This window comes from Mus caroli, unplaced genomic scaffold (genome assembly GCF_978045245.1).
Source record: "Mus caroli unplaced genomic scaffold, Mus_caroli_1 scaffold_15, whole genome shotgun sequence".
In the NCBI taxonomy this organism is placed as follows: Eukaryota; Metazoa; Chordata; class Mammalia; order Rodentia; family Muridae; genus Mus; species Mus caroli.
Window position 1 is genome coordinate 35844322 of NW_028227270.1, and position 17882 is coordinate 35862203.

Consider the following 17882-nt stretch of genomic DNA (forward strand, 5'->3'; position numbering starts at 1 on the left):
GTTTAGCCTTCAAGCTTCAGGCCAACAAGCCTAGCCAACAAGCTTCAGGCCAATAAAATACCCTGTCTCACAAAGCCTGATGGATAGATCCTGAGGAATGACACCCAAGGAGATCTCTGGCCTCCATACATGTGCACACCTACACACAAACACATACACACATATACACATACACAAACACTCACATACACATCAAACATTTCATTTTCTAGTAAATTTCATTTAAATATTTTGTGTTTTCATTAATATAATTAGCTCACATAAAAATGAAGCATTTTTATAGATACATTCAGCCCTTTGAATTATATTACTATGTACTAGAAATCTGTAATGAATAGAAAGATGAATTTTTAGCTCATTTATATTTAAGTCAAGATGTTGTGATGAGAGCCAGCACTTTTCTGAAGTGTATAGGATACTTCAGCAAGTCCTTGGGCATTTATTCCCTTGGTTCTAATACTAGAGCAAAAATTGATGTGTCCTAGTAAATAAAACTAACTACATACTGTTATAGTCCATGCACATTTCCTGCTTTCCTAACTATTTATAATGGAGAACACATCTTGGATTGACTTTTAAGCTGCCACTTTAAATAACATCACATAGTATGACAAAAGTTAGAATTTTTATCATGCTATAAAAAGGTTTTATTTCTTGACTGTGGAGTACACAACTGAGAAAGCATTTGTGGTTTCAGTTTTTACTTTGATGAGGTAAATTGAGAGTTTTGGGGGTCATTGCAGAAGAAGGATGTAAAAAAATGTAAGAGTCAGAGAATAAGACATTACTGTCTCCTAAGAATGTCAAGCTACACATATAAAGTCTCACCAACATGACAGCCCCAACCTGAGCTGAACAAGAACACCACCAATAAACCATACTAGAGAAAGAACAATAGTCAATTAAAGAATGCTAGGAGCAGGAGATATAGTCTTCTGCCAGCAATAGCTTATCGAATACCAAATGGTCAGGCCTAAAGTCATGTACAGAAAAGTAAAGTTTTACAGCCTGAACAGATTGTACATATATACTTAGAAGTGTGTGTGTGTGTGTGTGTGTGTGTGTGTGTGTGTGTGTTGTCATAAAAACAAGTAATAAATGGGCCATGAATTTGAAAGAGAGAAAGGAGGGCTATATAGGATCGAAGAAAGGAAAAGGTCATATGATATAACTATAGAAAGAGAAAAAATTTAGGAAACACGTGTATTCAAATTTTCCGAAGACTCTGAAGTGTAAACAAAGTTTCTAAAGCAGAATGAAAGGAAACAAGATGCCATGAAAAAAACAGGAAGAGCCTGGTACAAATGTTCATCAGAGTATCATAGTTTTTCTGTGTAGGTCAAAATCCATACAATGTGTATCTGCTACTTCTACTCATCTTCTTTTAAAACCCATCTCAGATTATTGGAAGGTACTCTGAAGGCTATGAAAAGAGAAAGCTAAACACCAACTCAGCTACAGACCCTTCAAACTATAATGATGATCTGTGTGCAATAATGGCACAATATCTGATTGGATTTAAGGTCTACTCCATGCAATGTAACTTCAACATTGATTAGGTGGACAAGAGCCTGAGACTAGGGGCTTAGAGGAAAACCTAAAAGGAACATAGCAACAAAATGACTCCTAGCTAGCAGTCACATAGACAATGTCCCAAGCTTTTGACCTTCAGGCTAGACTCCTCCTCAGTTACTTAGCAACAGAAAAGATAGCAGCATACTTTAAGAGGGGGTGCTTGGCCCCACCTTGCTCTCTTACTCCTCTTACTCTCTTCTCCTCTCCTCTCTCCTCATGCTCTCCTTGCACTCTCTTTCTTACTCTCTAGCCTTTTCTCTTTCTCTCTCTCCCCACTTCCCTCCTCTTGGCCATGGCTGGTCTCTCTCTCTTTTACCTTCTCTCTTTCCCCCTGCCTTTCTATAATAAAGCTCTAAAACCATAGACTGTCTCTGTTCATCAAGGCCCGCTGTGCTTACTCTTGCCTGTGTGGGAACCTCTCTCCCCCAGCACTCTCTCCCATAACCCCAGGGCTACAGGGTGTCACTCCAGGACCCCTGGTTTGGGGCTGCCCCTTGTCCACCCCCAGTCGAGTGGGGCCAGTAGCTTAGATGCCCACCAGGGCTGAGTGCAAAGCATCCAGCAGCCCTCTCGAGTCTGCCTGCCCAGACAGAGCACAGGAGGAACTCTGGCCAGACACGAGCTATCCTCCCTTCTCCCATCTTCTCCTGCCCCTTTTAGTTCCCACATCATTTCTGGCCTTCTGGACAAGATCTGGGGCATGCAGAAGCTGAGCACACTCCAGAAGAAGTAAGGGTCCTGACTCAGATGACTGTGGCTCGCATAGGACAATCGCTGCCCCCCCCCAACCTCCTAGCAACAGCAATACCAGAAGACCCTGCAGCCAGGCCTAGTGCCATGAGCAGGGATCCCTGTGCCCCTGACTAGGGTCCATTTCCCTTGCCCTCAGTTTTCCAGTTTTTTTTTTTTTATTGTTATTAAACTAACAGGACTTTTTGTGTTTTTATATTGACTCTGCAGTGCAGTTCCTTTAAAAATAAAGCTTGGATACAGCCTTTGAAGGAAAAAAGAAAAGAAAAACAAACAAAAAAACAAACAAGCAACAACAACAAAAAAAAACAGGCTCATATGACAAATTGCACATATAGGATCAGTATGACATGCAAATCTTATAATTGGACATAGGTTATATATTTTGTATAACATGTAAATATAAACAGAGATATAAGAAAAATGGTCTCATGTGAAATGAGTAGGCTTGTTTTCCAGAAGTTTAAAGAAAACCTTAAAATAATAAAATTTCAAAAAAACATCGTTTAAAAAAAAAGGGGGCAAAGATTTGAATGGGCAAGTTTACAAGAGGAAATTTAAATCGACATAAAATATAAACATGGGTGAACCACACTGACCTCAAAATGCATGCTTGAACAAGGGGCCAAGTTTCTATTCAGTTTGTAAAAACCACATGATCATCTTACTAGATGCTGAGAAAGCATTTGACAAAATCCAACACCCCTTCATGATAAAAGTCTGGAAAGATCAGGAATTCAAGGCCCATACCTAAACATAATAAAATCAATATACAGCAAACCAGTAGCCAACATCAAACTAAATGGAGAGAAACTTGAAGCAATCCCACTAAAATCAGGGACTAGACAAGGCTGCCCACTTTCTCCCTACCTATTCAATATAGTACTTGAAGTTCTATACTTCAATACCTGAAGTATACTTGAAGCCAGAGCAATTCGACAACAAAAGGAGATCAAGGGTATACAAATTGGAAAGGAAGAAGTCAAAATATCACTATTTGCAGATGATATGATAGTATATATAAGTGACCCCAAAAATTCCACCAGAGAACTCCTAAACCTAATAAACAGCTTCAGTGCAGTAGCTGGATATAAAATTAACTCAAACAAATCAATGCCCTTTCTCTACACAATGGATAAACGGACTGAGAAAGAAATTAGGGAAACAACACCCTTCTCAATAGTCACAAATAATATAAAATATCTTGGTGTGACTTTAACTAAGGAAGTGAAAGATCTATATGATAAGAACTTCAAGTCTCTGAAGAAAGAAGCCATGCTTCTCTTGTAAGGGCTGAGGAGGTGGTAACTTGGACAGGAGCCAGGGTTCCTGGAGAAATGAGAAAATTCCTTCTGTCCCATGTAGGTGAATTATCACCACCAGGTCCCGGGGTTCAACATCTCAGCTCGACTGGAGACCAGACTGTCTGTGTATATCCCAATGCCCAACAAGATGAAGGTCTCAGTGGGTTTGTAACAGTCAACTAACAACAGCTCCTTGACTCTAGCAGTCCGGATATCATCACTCTCCATGTCCAAAAGTTCATCCACATCTATCTTGAGCTCTGGGATCTCCTCCTCCTGGCAGACATAGAGTTGTGTGAGCTGTTGGAAAATCCACTCCTCCAGGTTGAGGCACTTCCATAGCTCCTTGCAGTGGTACTTGACAGTGACCTTCCCTTATGTGCCTGTTTTAAATTGTGACAGTTCATCATTCTCTCCCTTTGGGATTTCTATTTTGTGTCTTTTCAAAAGGGATTTCCTAACCTTAAGTCAGGAAAATGTTTTCTTTAATCTTATTATGAAGAAGACATGAGACAAATAACACATGGGGAAAGGAGAGAGAAAGAGAAAATGCTTGCAAGTACACCATAAGAGAAAATGCTTAATTCTATAAGTAGTATATATATATATATATATATATATATATATATATATAAAATGAGCCACACATATCAAAGATCAACATTCATAATGTGAACAAGATAAAAAGGAATAAAAATATGGTGGCATGATAGAAAGTTGCCAGGATATATCAAGAAAAGGAGGTCTAAAATAAAATTCAAAACATCTGTAACTGCAAGATAGAAAGAGGTAACTTAGAACAAGTAGCACCAGATTCTCACCTAGTAATTTAAGAAAATAACAAAGGCTCTGAATATGGTCTGCCACAAAGGTAACGAGAAATACTGCTCAGTCGCTGTTGGGAGACTACAATATCATGATATCAGACCCCTAAATCCAGTTTGTGTTGTTTGTTTATGTAACTTCTGCTCAGCAATTCCACTTCTAAATATTTATGCTAATTTTTGTGATAAAGTAAACAATATTATTCACTGAAGTATAGTCTATAACTTGAAACACTACAATTTTTAAATTATCAATTAGATAGAAAATTATAGAACTCCTATGCAATGGAATAATATGCAACTACAAAAACGGAAGAGTATTTTATAAATACTTAAATATAAGAGAGATATATCATTTTTCTTTGGAACTTTCTAAATAAAAAGCATACATTTTACACATACTTAGCATAATGTTTTGATATATATGAATAGTGTGAGGTGATAACTAAAGTTAAGCTGTCTAAAGTGTTCATGGTTTTCATATGGTTGCTTGTGCCTGTATAAGTATATGTTATACAGTAACAACATTTAATATCTTCTCTTTACAAACTCCAACTTTACAAACCTCAAGTTACCATTCTGTACAGTGTACAATTATTCATAACAGCCAAGATTTGGCAACAACTGAAGTATGTGCCTACAAATGAATAGAAAAATAAATCATGGCATATAGCACACATGCATGCACATATACATTTATACACATGTGTGCACGCACACACATGTTCAAGTGTGTACATGCATTTGGAACTAGAAACCATCCACTGGTATCTCTCCTTAGGAGCCATCTCGCTTGTTCCTTGGAACAGGGCTTCACTGTAACTTGTCTCTAGTTATGACAGATTACAGAGCAGGAGAGCCCTGAGGATGTCTAGTCTTATCTCTCTGAAACTGGGATCCAGCACATGATACATCCTGCACTTCACAAGGTGCTCGGGAAGGAATTCATGTCCCTGTATTTTCAGAACAAACACTTCACTGGCTGAACCATCATCTTCCAACCCCTAAAACTCAATTTATTTTTTAAAAAACGTAAATACTTATTTTTTTTTAAGACAAGCAATAATGAAGATTTTAGAAGTTTTTCTATCCATCTTAGTTTGAAAGACAACAGTTTGCCAAAGATCTGGAATATGGTCTTCCAACTGAAGTGCCAATGTGCTGGCACATATAAGTGTATAAATGAAGTACATTTTCTGAAATAGTTCATAACATAAGCTCAAATTCTAAAACATTCCCCCGCTAAAGAGACTGAGGGGATGAAAAAGTTCACAGACACTGCAGCAGTGAAAATATTCCATGCAAGATAGAAAAGTCAAACTCTAAGTCAGTGTGAAGATCACATAAAACATGGACCAGCTTACCATGAAATGATCAACAAACAACTTAAAGCAAAATGTTGTGGAATAAACAACTTTTCATTAGCACATCTACTTCTTACAGTTCAGAAAAACCATAAAGAGCACCTTCTAAATCTACAATTTAATGCACTGCAACACATTTCAGAACTGAGTTTTGAAGCTTACAAACCTTGTAAGGCTGACAGACATTTTATCACTACTTTAAAGAAAAATGTTGTCTCTCAGATTTCATAAACTATATAATGAAGAAAACATGATGTATGCTTAAAAATTTTTGAGAATTTTGTTAACACCTTAACATCATGGTGTTAATGCATATGTAGCTGCAGACTTTTGAACCATTTCTTCATTTTGTCAGATAACAAGAAAGATGCCTGAAAAAATGGTCTAATTTGTTCAGGCAAATTAAGTAATGTCAGAGCAATGAATGGTGTGCTTACCATTAGAGAGTTAGGGTGCCAGGGACTAAAACAGCATTAGTGATGGCATGAACTTGGTTCCCTAAAAAGATTTATTCAGAGTCATTGGTTCTGTTGTAATCCTTGCTTGTAAGACTTTTTATAGAAAAGGGGCCTGAAGATAATTCTCACTTTAAGCACAGAAAAGGTGGGAAGACAGGAGAAGTGGGGAACATTAGAAAATGGAAAGATGAGAGAGAGCTGTGCCTCCCAGGAACACCCTTGCATGATTAACACTGCAGATGTAAAGGCTGAATCTTGATGATAAATTGTTGTCACAGGTATGCTCAAATGATGTGCAGGAGCTGAGGGCCGCTGTGGGAACCACACACCCACAGCTGACTATCAAGGAGCTAGAGGAGCACAGGAGAAAGGAGAAAAGCAAGAATCTATTTCCTAGCCATTTGGATAAAACACACATATTTAGTTTTCATGGCTTTTCTTTAAAATGTTGGAATATATATGTATATATACCTACATACAGATAGATAGATAGATAGATAGATAGATAGATAGATAGATAGATAGAGTAATATATATATATGTTTATAATTTTATTTTACTGTATTTTATTTATTGTCAGAGGTGGAATGCTATGGCATGTGTCCTGCGCTCAGAGGACAACTTTGTGGAGCTGGTTCTCTTTACACCTTTACAAGGATCCAGGGCTTGAACTCAGGTTGAGGGGTTACACACCAAGCCTTCTCACCTGCTGAGCTATCTCACAGGACCTGGAGGCATTTTTTTTTTTAATTTTTAAATGAGGTTACAAATTGTATTGTGTATTTTTTTATGGTAGGACTTCTAAATGGGAGTATAAACAGACAATAGGAAATTAGTTTGTAATGTGAGTGCTTTACAAATGATGTGTAAGTCTTGACCCCACTTCCTCAAGGTCAAGAATTGCATGATGTACTTTGCATTTACAACCTCATTTCATCCCCTTAGTCCCCTGAAGTGAGACCTTTTACCCCCTTTTAAAGAGTGTACTGTGACCCTAGAAGTTTCTAGTTTATCTCTACCACTAAGGTCTTAAATGCTTCCTTAACCATGGGATTGAATTGACTATTTCTATCACTGTAGCTGAGTATACATCATCTGTAATATTTTTCTTGTCACACTTTTAACTTTGAGGAATACATGGATCATCATTATTTCTAAGGCAACTCATCTCAAGAAGTTATTGTAAACATACTTAGGCTTATTATTAAATATTTTTGCATGATTATTAAATATATTTGCATTTTGCATGATTTTGCATCAGATCTCATTATGCTCTTTGGCAAGTTTTTTCATTGAGAAGTTCTGACCTGAAACTAGAAGCAAACATCAGTAATGACATCTAAAGCTCATTAGATTAAATGCATTTTAAGAACACTTTAAATCCTCTAACATTAGAAGATCACCTTATATTATACTTAAAGTCTTCAAATTTGTACTAAGAAATCTAATTACCCATCCACACCCTGATTGATATTAATTATGAAAAGGCAAGGGGTGTTTTTCTGGCATGGAAAATATGGAGATTTTTGGTATGCTCCATGTGAACCCTCCAGCACCTCAGTAGGTAGGGAGCAACTTTGAGATGGAATTTTACTTTTGGCTGCAGCATTAAGCAATTTAATTTCCATATTCTTGTTTGAGAACTGTGATATCATTTGACTTAGCATTGACCTTCATCTTACTGCTAAACCCACTCTGTCAGTACCTAGTCTTACTGCTAAACCCAGTCTATGAGTACCTAGTGAGTGTAAGAACAACGTGTTCATTTCTGGACAGTTTCCTTATATCCCAGTTTTTAAAAAGATGAGATTTTTAATGTCAAATTTTTACTGTGGGATAAAGGCACTTGATGCTAAGCTTGGCAACCTCAATTGTTTTTATCTCCTGGATTCATGTGTGGAAGGAAAGAATCAACTTTTACAAGTTGTCCTCTGACTTCAGCACTCATGTTCTGGCTGTCCTTGATATGCATACACACAACCACACCCTCACATACAAATAAATTGGCAAGTTGGGAAAATAATTGTGTAGCTATTAATCATAAGAAAATAATGATAGTCGTAATTGCTCAAATATATTTGAGGAAGGCTGGTAATAAATTATCTTGATTGGTACATTTTTCCTTTATATTATACGAACCAATTTATATATCTTGCAGTCACAATTTGTTTGTGCACATTTATATGAAATAATGCAGTACATGGAATATTGATAAACAATACATTGTGGTGGTTTGAATGAGAATGGTTGGCATAAGCTCATGCATTTGAGCCCTTAGTCACCAGGGAGTGGAGCTTTTGAAAAGGATTATAAGGATTAGGAGGTGTGGTTTTGTTGGAGGATGTGTCACTGGGAATAGGCTTTAAGGTTACAAAAACCCACACCAGACCCGGGTGTGCTCTTTCATCCTGCAGCCTACAGATCAGGATGTAGCTCTCAGCTACTACTCCAGAGCCATGTGTGCTACCATGCTCCCCCAACATGATGCTAGTAGACTAAACTTCTAAAACTGTAAGCAAGGTCCCAGTTAAACGCTTTCTTTTATAAAAGTTGACTTGATCATGGTGTCCCTTCACAGCAGTAACTAAGACATAAATATTTATAATCATTTAACTATATATACATTCATATAAATTTATAGATTTATATTACATGTATGCATATACATACCCACATACAAATATTTGCATATATTCCATATTAGAATTTCCATGTGTTATATCATTATATTTGTCTAAGATTATACTGAGTATTTTTCCCATCATTCATTTTCTGGCCTAAATGCTTTAAAATGGAAAACAAAAACAAAATCAGATCAAACAAATAACAACAACAACAGTCACTGTTACAACCTGTTTACTTCTTGGAAGGACAGACATCTATAATAACCTTCAGAGCTAGAGATGTTTATGCCATAAAAACAGCATTATTTTCTACAGTTAAGTAGTCATTAGTGATAAAAAGGGAAATGTATGTTCTTTGCTCTTCCATAAAAGCAATAAAAGAGCTTGTCTCCAAAAATAAAAATATGTTTTTGGAACGAAAGCTGGAGTGCCAGAGCTCTAAGGTGCAGTTCTTTCCTTGGAAAGAAATCAGGAAATTAAACTAAGAAGACTAAGAAAACTCTTATGATGCTAAGAGTTTTGATCCAGAGGAAAACAGTGTTTTACATAATGAGTAAACCAACTTGACATTAAACTGTTAGTGTACTATAAATTGCAGCAACAGGACTCATGTAATTTTCTTGAAACCAAGCTATGCAGGCAGTTCTCACGTTGATGGGGGTGTGGCAGTATCTGTATATATGAAATGATGGATGCTTCCTGCTTTCTCATGGTACACACTGTTTTTGGGAAAGGATTGGTTCACTGAGTAATGCCTAAAGCTGACCCATTGTATCTGCAAGTTATGTGTGATGTTTCAGAGATCTAATTGTATGAAAGAAACTAATACACACACACACACATGCACACACACATACACATACACACACTCCCACACACACATTATTTTTAGCACAATGATGCTCCACCAGATACCACTACTTCTAAAACTATTTCTTAGGGCTGAAGATATGGTTCAAGGTTTAAGAGCTCATATACCTCTTGCAGAGGACCCAAGTTCAGTTCCCACTCTCCATAACTATAATTCATTCCAGGGGAATTCTGTGCCTTTACCTTCTGTGGGTACCTGCATTTAAAAGTGCATTCCCACATGTATACACACACACACACACACACATATATATACATATATATATATATATGCATATATATATATATAATTAAAACACATTATTAAAAGTTCACTTGTAAGAAATGTTATGCTTAGATAGGAAAGAAATCTTTTCTAAATCCTCATGAGAATAAGAAGAGTGACTATGAAACTCAACCAACAACTGAGTGTTTTTATATGTGCAAAACACTAAATTTTAATAATACTTGCAGTCGTAATATATGCTTCTGTGGTCTGGATGATGTCAGCACTGAAGAGTAATTGAAATGCTGGAGGAAGTTGTTAAAACCTCAGTAGACTTTTAGACTCTCAACTGACTTTCTTCCAGTTGAGCTGAGTTCATGGAGACAAGAAGGCAGCTGTGAACAGGAAGCCAGGCTTAGCAAGGTAGCAGAGGTCTTAGATAAAACAAACACATTAGGACTTCTGGGGGTGACAAAAGGAAATGAGCAAAGTCACACCACACCCATCCCAGAGGCATTCCCAAAAGCAGGAAACATAGCCACAAGGCCAGTGCCCCCAGTGGTGACAATATGCTGCATAGATGGTCAAGAGGGAATCTCAAGTAGAGCTCTATCCTTTTAACTCACTTTGATGAACTTTAATTTTTCAAAGTCATGTTCCAGAAACTCAAGGATGGGCTTTCGGGATTTGAGACTCAGCAAACACTGAAACTATGACTTACTGATGCTCTTCTTTAAGATAGCATTTATTTAACCAGATGAGGTATTTTATACACAAATAAATCTATGGGTCATTATTAGCAATATAATTTATGACAGAAACTGGGGAAAAATTAAAGACATTATTTTGCCCAGAATTTACTTCTCACTTATCAAATGTCAGCCCAAGCATTTGGAGGCTGAGGTTTTTTTGTTTTGTTTTGTTTTGTTTTGTTTTGTTTTGTTTTGTTTTGTTTTGTTTTGTTTTGTTTTTTGTTTTGTTTTGTTTGTTTTTTGTTTTGTTTTGTTTTGTTTTTCTGTTACCAAATGCAGAAGGCTTTGATGGTAAGCAAGATTATGATGAGAAAATGATGAGAAACAAAGTAGTTTTAGAAGGCCAATAATATATGTAAATAGGTTACATCTGATCTGAACACTAAGGTTATTGCCCTCTACATGCCGATGGAGGCAAAAGCAAAATTACAATAATCTAAAATAATTGAGGGTTAAGTTAGGAAACACATGGTTGTCCTATACACACTTGTTAAAGATAGTCAGTTGTCACTTACTGTCCAGATGTTTCAGGAAGGGCACAGGGAAGTCTAGTTAAAGTACAAGGAAAGGCTGGCAACTAAATCAGTCTCAAATCCCCAAATTTCGTTAAGTCAAGAAAGAGAGACAATCATGAGTTTGAGATAGGTGTAAGTAAAAATTAATGGAAATGTATATGAACAATGGAAATAGCATTGTGAGATGACCGTGAAAATTTCTTGTATAGGTCAGGCAGTCCCAGGTCTGTTGCATGGCCAAGCTGCATGGACCTGATAATCAGGGGGATCAGTATAGTTTTCATGGTACCAGGATAGGAGGTTTGAGGAAGCTATGCTGGACAGATGTGGGGAAAGATAACTCACACATATTAAACAGAAGTGTAAGTGCACAATTCAGGTTTGTTGAAATAAGGATCTGACCAGTAATGGAAACTAGAAAAGGAAAAGAAAGAGTAAACTTACAAAACATGGATAAAGGAGAGTCCTGGGAGACTAGATAGACATGGGACCATAATGACAGGAGCAAGAGGAGCCCTATGACAACCTAACCTGTGGCAACAGCAAAGCTGTTGTTCTCAATAGTGATCTAAACTTTCAGCCCTGAAAGCTCTGGAAATGTGGGAACAAAGTCAACTGGACCGTCAACCTTTGCAGCAGTAATGAAAGAAGCCCAATCTTCAGGTTGTGCCCTGGCAGCATCTCACAGTCCAAAGCAGAATTGGATGATCCCAAGCAAAGATATTCACATTCATCCCTAGAGCCAGGAAGCAAGGCAGGCCCCACAATCAACACCCAAACTTAAACCATAGACTGCATCTCTAGGTATGGACAAAGGGGATTAGAACAGAGGCCCTGACTGAGAACACTCTAGGGTTTTGAAGGGCTTTCTCTTTCCCTTCCCAGGTTTGACACCTCTTGCTTGGTTTGTCTTGATTTTCATCTCTATTGTATGTCCTCAGATCTACTGAATTAGAGATGACCTGGTCCTCAGTCATCTCAGCCAGCTCCTGAGGATGGGAACTAGCTCCCAAACACTTAACAGAAAGCAGAAGCTATTGAGACACCCCCCCTGCCGCCCCCCGGAGACCCACAGCAAAGCCACCCCTTGTAGGTGAAGTCACTTCAGCCTCCAGTTTCCTATTTCAAAAACCACATTTCCTGTCTTGGCCTTAGATAAGCTGTTTAAGCTGCAAGTGGGGGTGGGGTGGGGGGTGGGGTTGTACCAGCCTTTGAGATGTGTCACAGCTGGCACTGCCTTCAGTGACTTTCTGTGCTTCTTGACATCTTAAGGAACTTTGAAAACTGTGATACTTGATGACAGTCACCTTCAAGTGGGCCCAGAGTACTCACTTACTCTCTGTCTCTTGGTTGGCATTCTGCTGCCGCTAAGGGTCTTAGAGTTTCCACTTCCTCCTTTGATTCATTGTGTTCTCTTCACAAATAAAAGTTGCTTCTCATTATTCACCCTTCTTCCCACTCCATTCTTGGAGGGAGGCAGCATGAGACCAGAGATAAGAAGCAACATCTCAACAAAAAAAAAAACATCAAATAGGACTCCAGGAATCCCTTCAACAGGAAGGTCTAGAGAACACTTCTGGGAAACCACAGAGACACGAAAAATGGAAAAGCTGAAATAATTTTTATATTGGCTATAATTCAAAGTAGTGATTATTGACACCCAATTCTAACTTTTACACCCATTAAATAAGAAATATTATCTTTGTTCTAGGGAGGTTTTTATGTAACTTAACCAAAAATAAAATACAAAGATAAATAAAATTAAATATTAACTAAATACAGAAAATAATAAGCTAAATGGTATTTTTTTAAATCACTGACAGAATTGAAAATAAAGAAATAACAGGAAGTGAGGGCAGTGGGTTAAAATGTCACAGAGAGAAAGCAGGATGCTGAATCTTTAATTATGGGGTGAGTATTATGTGTGTGTTGGGGGTGGTGGTGTGAAGTCAGCTGTAGCCAGAATGCTGAGCTACTGAAGAGGCGGTGGAGCAAACAGCTGCACAGGATATCAAGGAGAAGAGGAAGCCTGTCTATAAGGTAGATGGTAGCACACAAGCCCAGAGACACCTGACAGTAAGTGAAGCAGAGGCAGCCTAAGGCCCTTTCCCTTGCTTCCTAACATAAACATCACCCATTTATTTTTTCCAAGTGTTTGCCAGCCATGTTCTCCAAGGCACAGAGCCCTCATCAGCACTTTCTGTTCTCTTTTTAAAAAAAAAATAATGTCTCTTAACACTTCTTGGAAAATGCCATGTGTTTGTGTTGTTAAAGACCATTTTACAATTGGAACACTCTTTTAAAAAAATTTGAAAACAGGTACAAGTGTGCTTTCTCGTCTTTGCAGCTCAGGAAGGTCAGATCACAGGCCATTAATAGTAAAACAAATTGAAGCTACTGTACAAACCAGCACAGTAATTTCATAGATTGTCAAATGAATAAGCATTCTTAGGTACTGGAGCAGATTTCTGCAGAGCACCAGTGAGATTACAGAACAAGTACCTGAAACCTGACAGTAACTAGTGACCATGAACTTGCTCTCTACCAAAGTACACACTTCAACATTTAATATTATGCAACAAATCAAAATATAAAGGGTAAGAGGTGTTTGTATTTAATCATTATTTCAAAGACAAGAAAGTCAATTGCCCTGTGTTCAAATTGCCATAATTGAGAAATGTAGGTCATGTTATTATCCACCACAGTTACCTACTGATTAAGTCACTTAGTACATTGACTGGGCCATAAAGGGTTGATTAAGTGTAGGATTGGAAGATATTCCTCCTATCTCCTTAAGCAAGAACAAACAGCCTTCTTCCTACAATTACCAGCATTTCAGGTGGTTATTTGTGATAAGCCCTGTGATGACTTTTGTAAAGGCTTGTCAGTTACTGGTAATGTCAGGCTATCAGTTTCCCCTTTCATTCTCTTGGAATAAACATTTTTATGCATTATTGATACCAGTCATTTCCTAAAATGAGTGTTTTGGCTGCAATATATTCCACAACTTAGCAGAACACTAGCCCAGTTCTAGGATCTGAAGAAGCCATGTTGTTTAACAGGATTTGATTCATTTACATGGAAAAAAACAAAAACAAAAATAAAAACAAAACAAAACAGAACTATTCCTTTGAAGGGAAACTAACAAACAAAAATAATCTAAAATTAAAAGTGTTTGAAGAATGCAACCAAATTATGAAATTGTAATTCAATTTCACTCTCTTGGTCAAAACACCAGTTCACCTCTTTAGACTTTTTATAACAGTGTGATATTTCAAATTATAGTATCATAGCATCAAGGAATAGGTTGACTTCAATCATGCATGACTGAAACAAACTAGTACTTATTTTACTGAGGAATTTTGCATATATGGAAGTATAAGTAAGCCGTACAACCTATCATTTAAGGAAGAACAGAAAGCTACTCCCCTGTCTTCTTTCACCATGGTGACATTGTGCTGTTGTTGGTATCCACTAATAATTGGGAAAGCCCTTGGTGTGGTTTCAAGAAAGAATTTTGTTGAGAAAGAAATAAAGTGAAAATTTCAGTGGTGATTGGATAGCAAGTTGTAGGAATAAGGAAGTGTGGACATACATACACTGTATGATATTCTCTTATTAATTACTATCCCTCAGATTCACCAAGAATCCTCTCAAAGTTAATCACAAAACCTAACCCTGACCTTTAACAACAATGAGTAGGGCTAAAAATGTAACTTTCAACATCTTGCAGAATTTGTCTTTAAGCACTTCCTCTAGAAAACACACAACTCAACATGTTAAGATTGTCTCCGATAATAACCACAACAGGATCGTAGCAAACCCATATTTAAAAAACAAATAAAGTCTTCCGTGGGGGTGGTTTGCCACTCACCCCCCCCCCCTTTTTTTTAAATGCAGGAACTAATTTAGCTGAGAAGATAAAAGCAATAGCTGCCTACAGATGTGTAAGGAAACCAAATCCTGAAACATAAAATTCCTCAGTGGCAGGGTGGTCTGAGCAGTTTACTGTAAAAAGAGTCCTTGGTTACTTACAGTGTCTCAGATAGAAAGCCAGGTCACTGAGACCTGCAGTTGTATGTAGCTGACTGTGGAAAGAAGAAACAGCACCACAGTATCAGTTTTATACACAACTCTATGTCTTTACCAACTGGACCATTATTTACCCATTTTCAACCTACTGCTGCTAAGTAGACACTAAAAAGTTTAAGGGTGAGATAAAAGGCTGCTTTGAACAATATCAGAGAATAAAGACACCAAAGTGTCTGGTAGAATCAAACCTTCCTCTGTCGTTCACAGAAAGAAACAGGAAATCCCATGTCTTCTATAAACTCTTCCTTCAGAAAGCTGCTTGTTATTTAATCCACACACAGGTGGTCTACATGTACCCACAGGATTGACCCTCCTGACTGAACTGTCCATAAAACATATTAGTTTCTATCCCTTTACTGGTTCCGATGACACCTTTAAACCTGATTGATTTGTTAGCCATCTATTTGATTGGACATCTAGCTTATTTGTATGGACACTGGCAAATTATAAACTGCAGAAGTACTAATACATTCTCATTTGAGAGAGATATATAATATATTACATGTTGACATATATTATATTAAATAATTATATAATAATATGTTGTATAATATGTAATCATATGTAAATTAGCATCCTCAGACAAAAACAGTCTATACTTTTAATAAAATAATGAGTGATACATGAATACATAAAGGGCAAATTCTATCTCTCCTTTGGCCCTGACATATTTACATAGTCTATTATTATGGTATATCTCATAGATTTTTCTACATGCTTGTGGGCATGGTTAGAAATCATAGAGGCAATGTCCCAACCTTCTGACCTTCAGGCTAAACTCCTCCCCAGTTACCTAGCAATAGTAAAGACCATTAAAAAGGACTGTTCAGCCCCTCCTTGCTCTCTTACACCTCTCACTTCTCTCACTCCTCTCTCCTCTCTCTTTGTCTTCTCCCCTCCCCTTCCCTCTCCTCTCCTCTCCTCTCCTCTCCTCTCCTCTCCTCTCCTCTCCTCTCCTCTCCTCTCCTCTCCTCTCCTCTCCTCTCCTCTCCTCTCCTCTCTCCCTCTTACCCTCTTTCTCTCTAGCCTTTCCTCTCTCTCTCTCTCTCTCTCTCTCTCTCTCTCTCTCTCTCTCTCTCTCTCTCTCTCTCTCTCTCTCTCTCTCTATCTTCTTTCTTTTCCCCTGCCTCTCTATAATAAAGCTCTAAAACTACAGACATTCTCTGTTCATCAAGGCCCAAGAAGCTTGGAGGATGGGATAGCTTTCTCCTAATGAGACATTTCTAATCTCCCAATGGAAGGCCTTCCTGTGCTCCAATCAAGGCTGCACTCACTCTAGCTGGTGTGGAAACCTCTCTTCCCTCTTCCCTCTTCCCTCTCTCCCATAACCTCAGAGCTTTAGAAAGTAGCCCCGGGGCTCCCAGGTTGGGCTGCCCCTTGTCCACCCCCCCCAAAAGTGGGTCGGAGGCTTGGATGCCCACCCATGGCTGAGTGGAAAGAGTCTGGCAGCTCTCCCACATCTGCCTGTGCAGAGCATAGGTGGAACTCTGGCAGGATGTGGGGCTTTCCTCCCCACTCTTCTGTAGGGTCCCTTTTTAGTTCCCACACATGCTTTTCTTTTTCAAAATAAATTCATAATGTATTAAATCCTAATTTCCTTATGAAAACTTAATTTTAAAAAGTATTATTCCATTAGTGAAGCTTACATATTTTGTCACATTTTGGCAACATATTGTTTTACTCCTGTATTTGTTACAAACTCTTTTTCAAAGATAAAAACTAAATGCCAAATGGAAGGGGAATGTGTGTGCCCAATTTGATAACATGGCAACACATAGGCAGAAGTAAGAAGTAAATTGTCTCCTTTCTCAGAACTCCTCTGTAGCTCCTGTGATGTCATGAGCCCTGGTGTTGCAAATCCACTCTATTCTTCTATTCACCCTTCATAGGCACTTCTAAGAAGTGGGTTCCAGGGTCTCAAAAATATTCTTTTTAATCTATGTGGTTTTCTTCTCTGATCCTCACTCTCTAGACATGCATTTAGCAGAGACTGAAGGAAAGGCCATCCAGAGACTGTCGCACCTGAGGATCAATCCCATATATATAGTTACCAAACTCAGACACTATTGTAGATGCCAACAAGTGCTTGCTGACAGGAGACTGGTATAGCTGTCTCCTGAGAGGCTCTGCCAGTTCCTGACAAATACGGAGGAGGATACTCTCAGCCAACCATTGGACTGAGCAGTGGGTCCCTAACAGAAGAGCTAGAAAAAGGCCCTAAGCAGCTGAAAGGGTTTTCAGCCCCATAAGAGAAACAACAATATGAACCAACCAGTAGTCCCAGAGCTCCCAGGGACTAAGCCACCAACCAAAGAGTACACATAGAGGATCCATGGCTCCAGCTGTATATGTAGCAGACATCAATGGGAGAAAAGGCCCTTGGTCCTGTGAAGTCTGGGTGCCCAGTGTAGAATGCCAGGACAGTAAAGCAGGAGTTGATGGATTGGTGAGCATGGTGAGTGGGGATGGGATAGGGGGTTTTCAGAGGGGAAGGAAAGGGAATAACATTTGAAATGTAAATAAGGAAAATATTTTTTTTTAAAATGCCT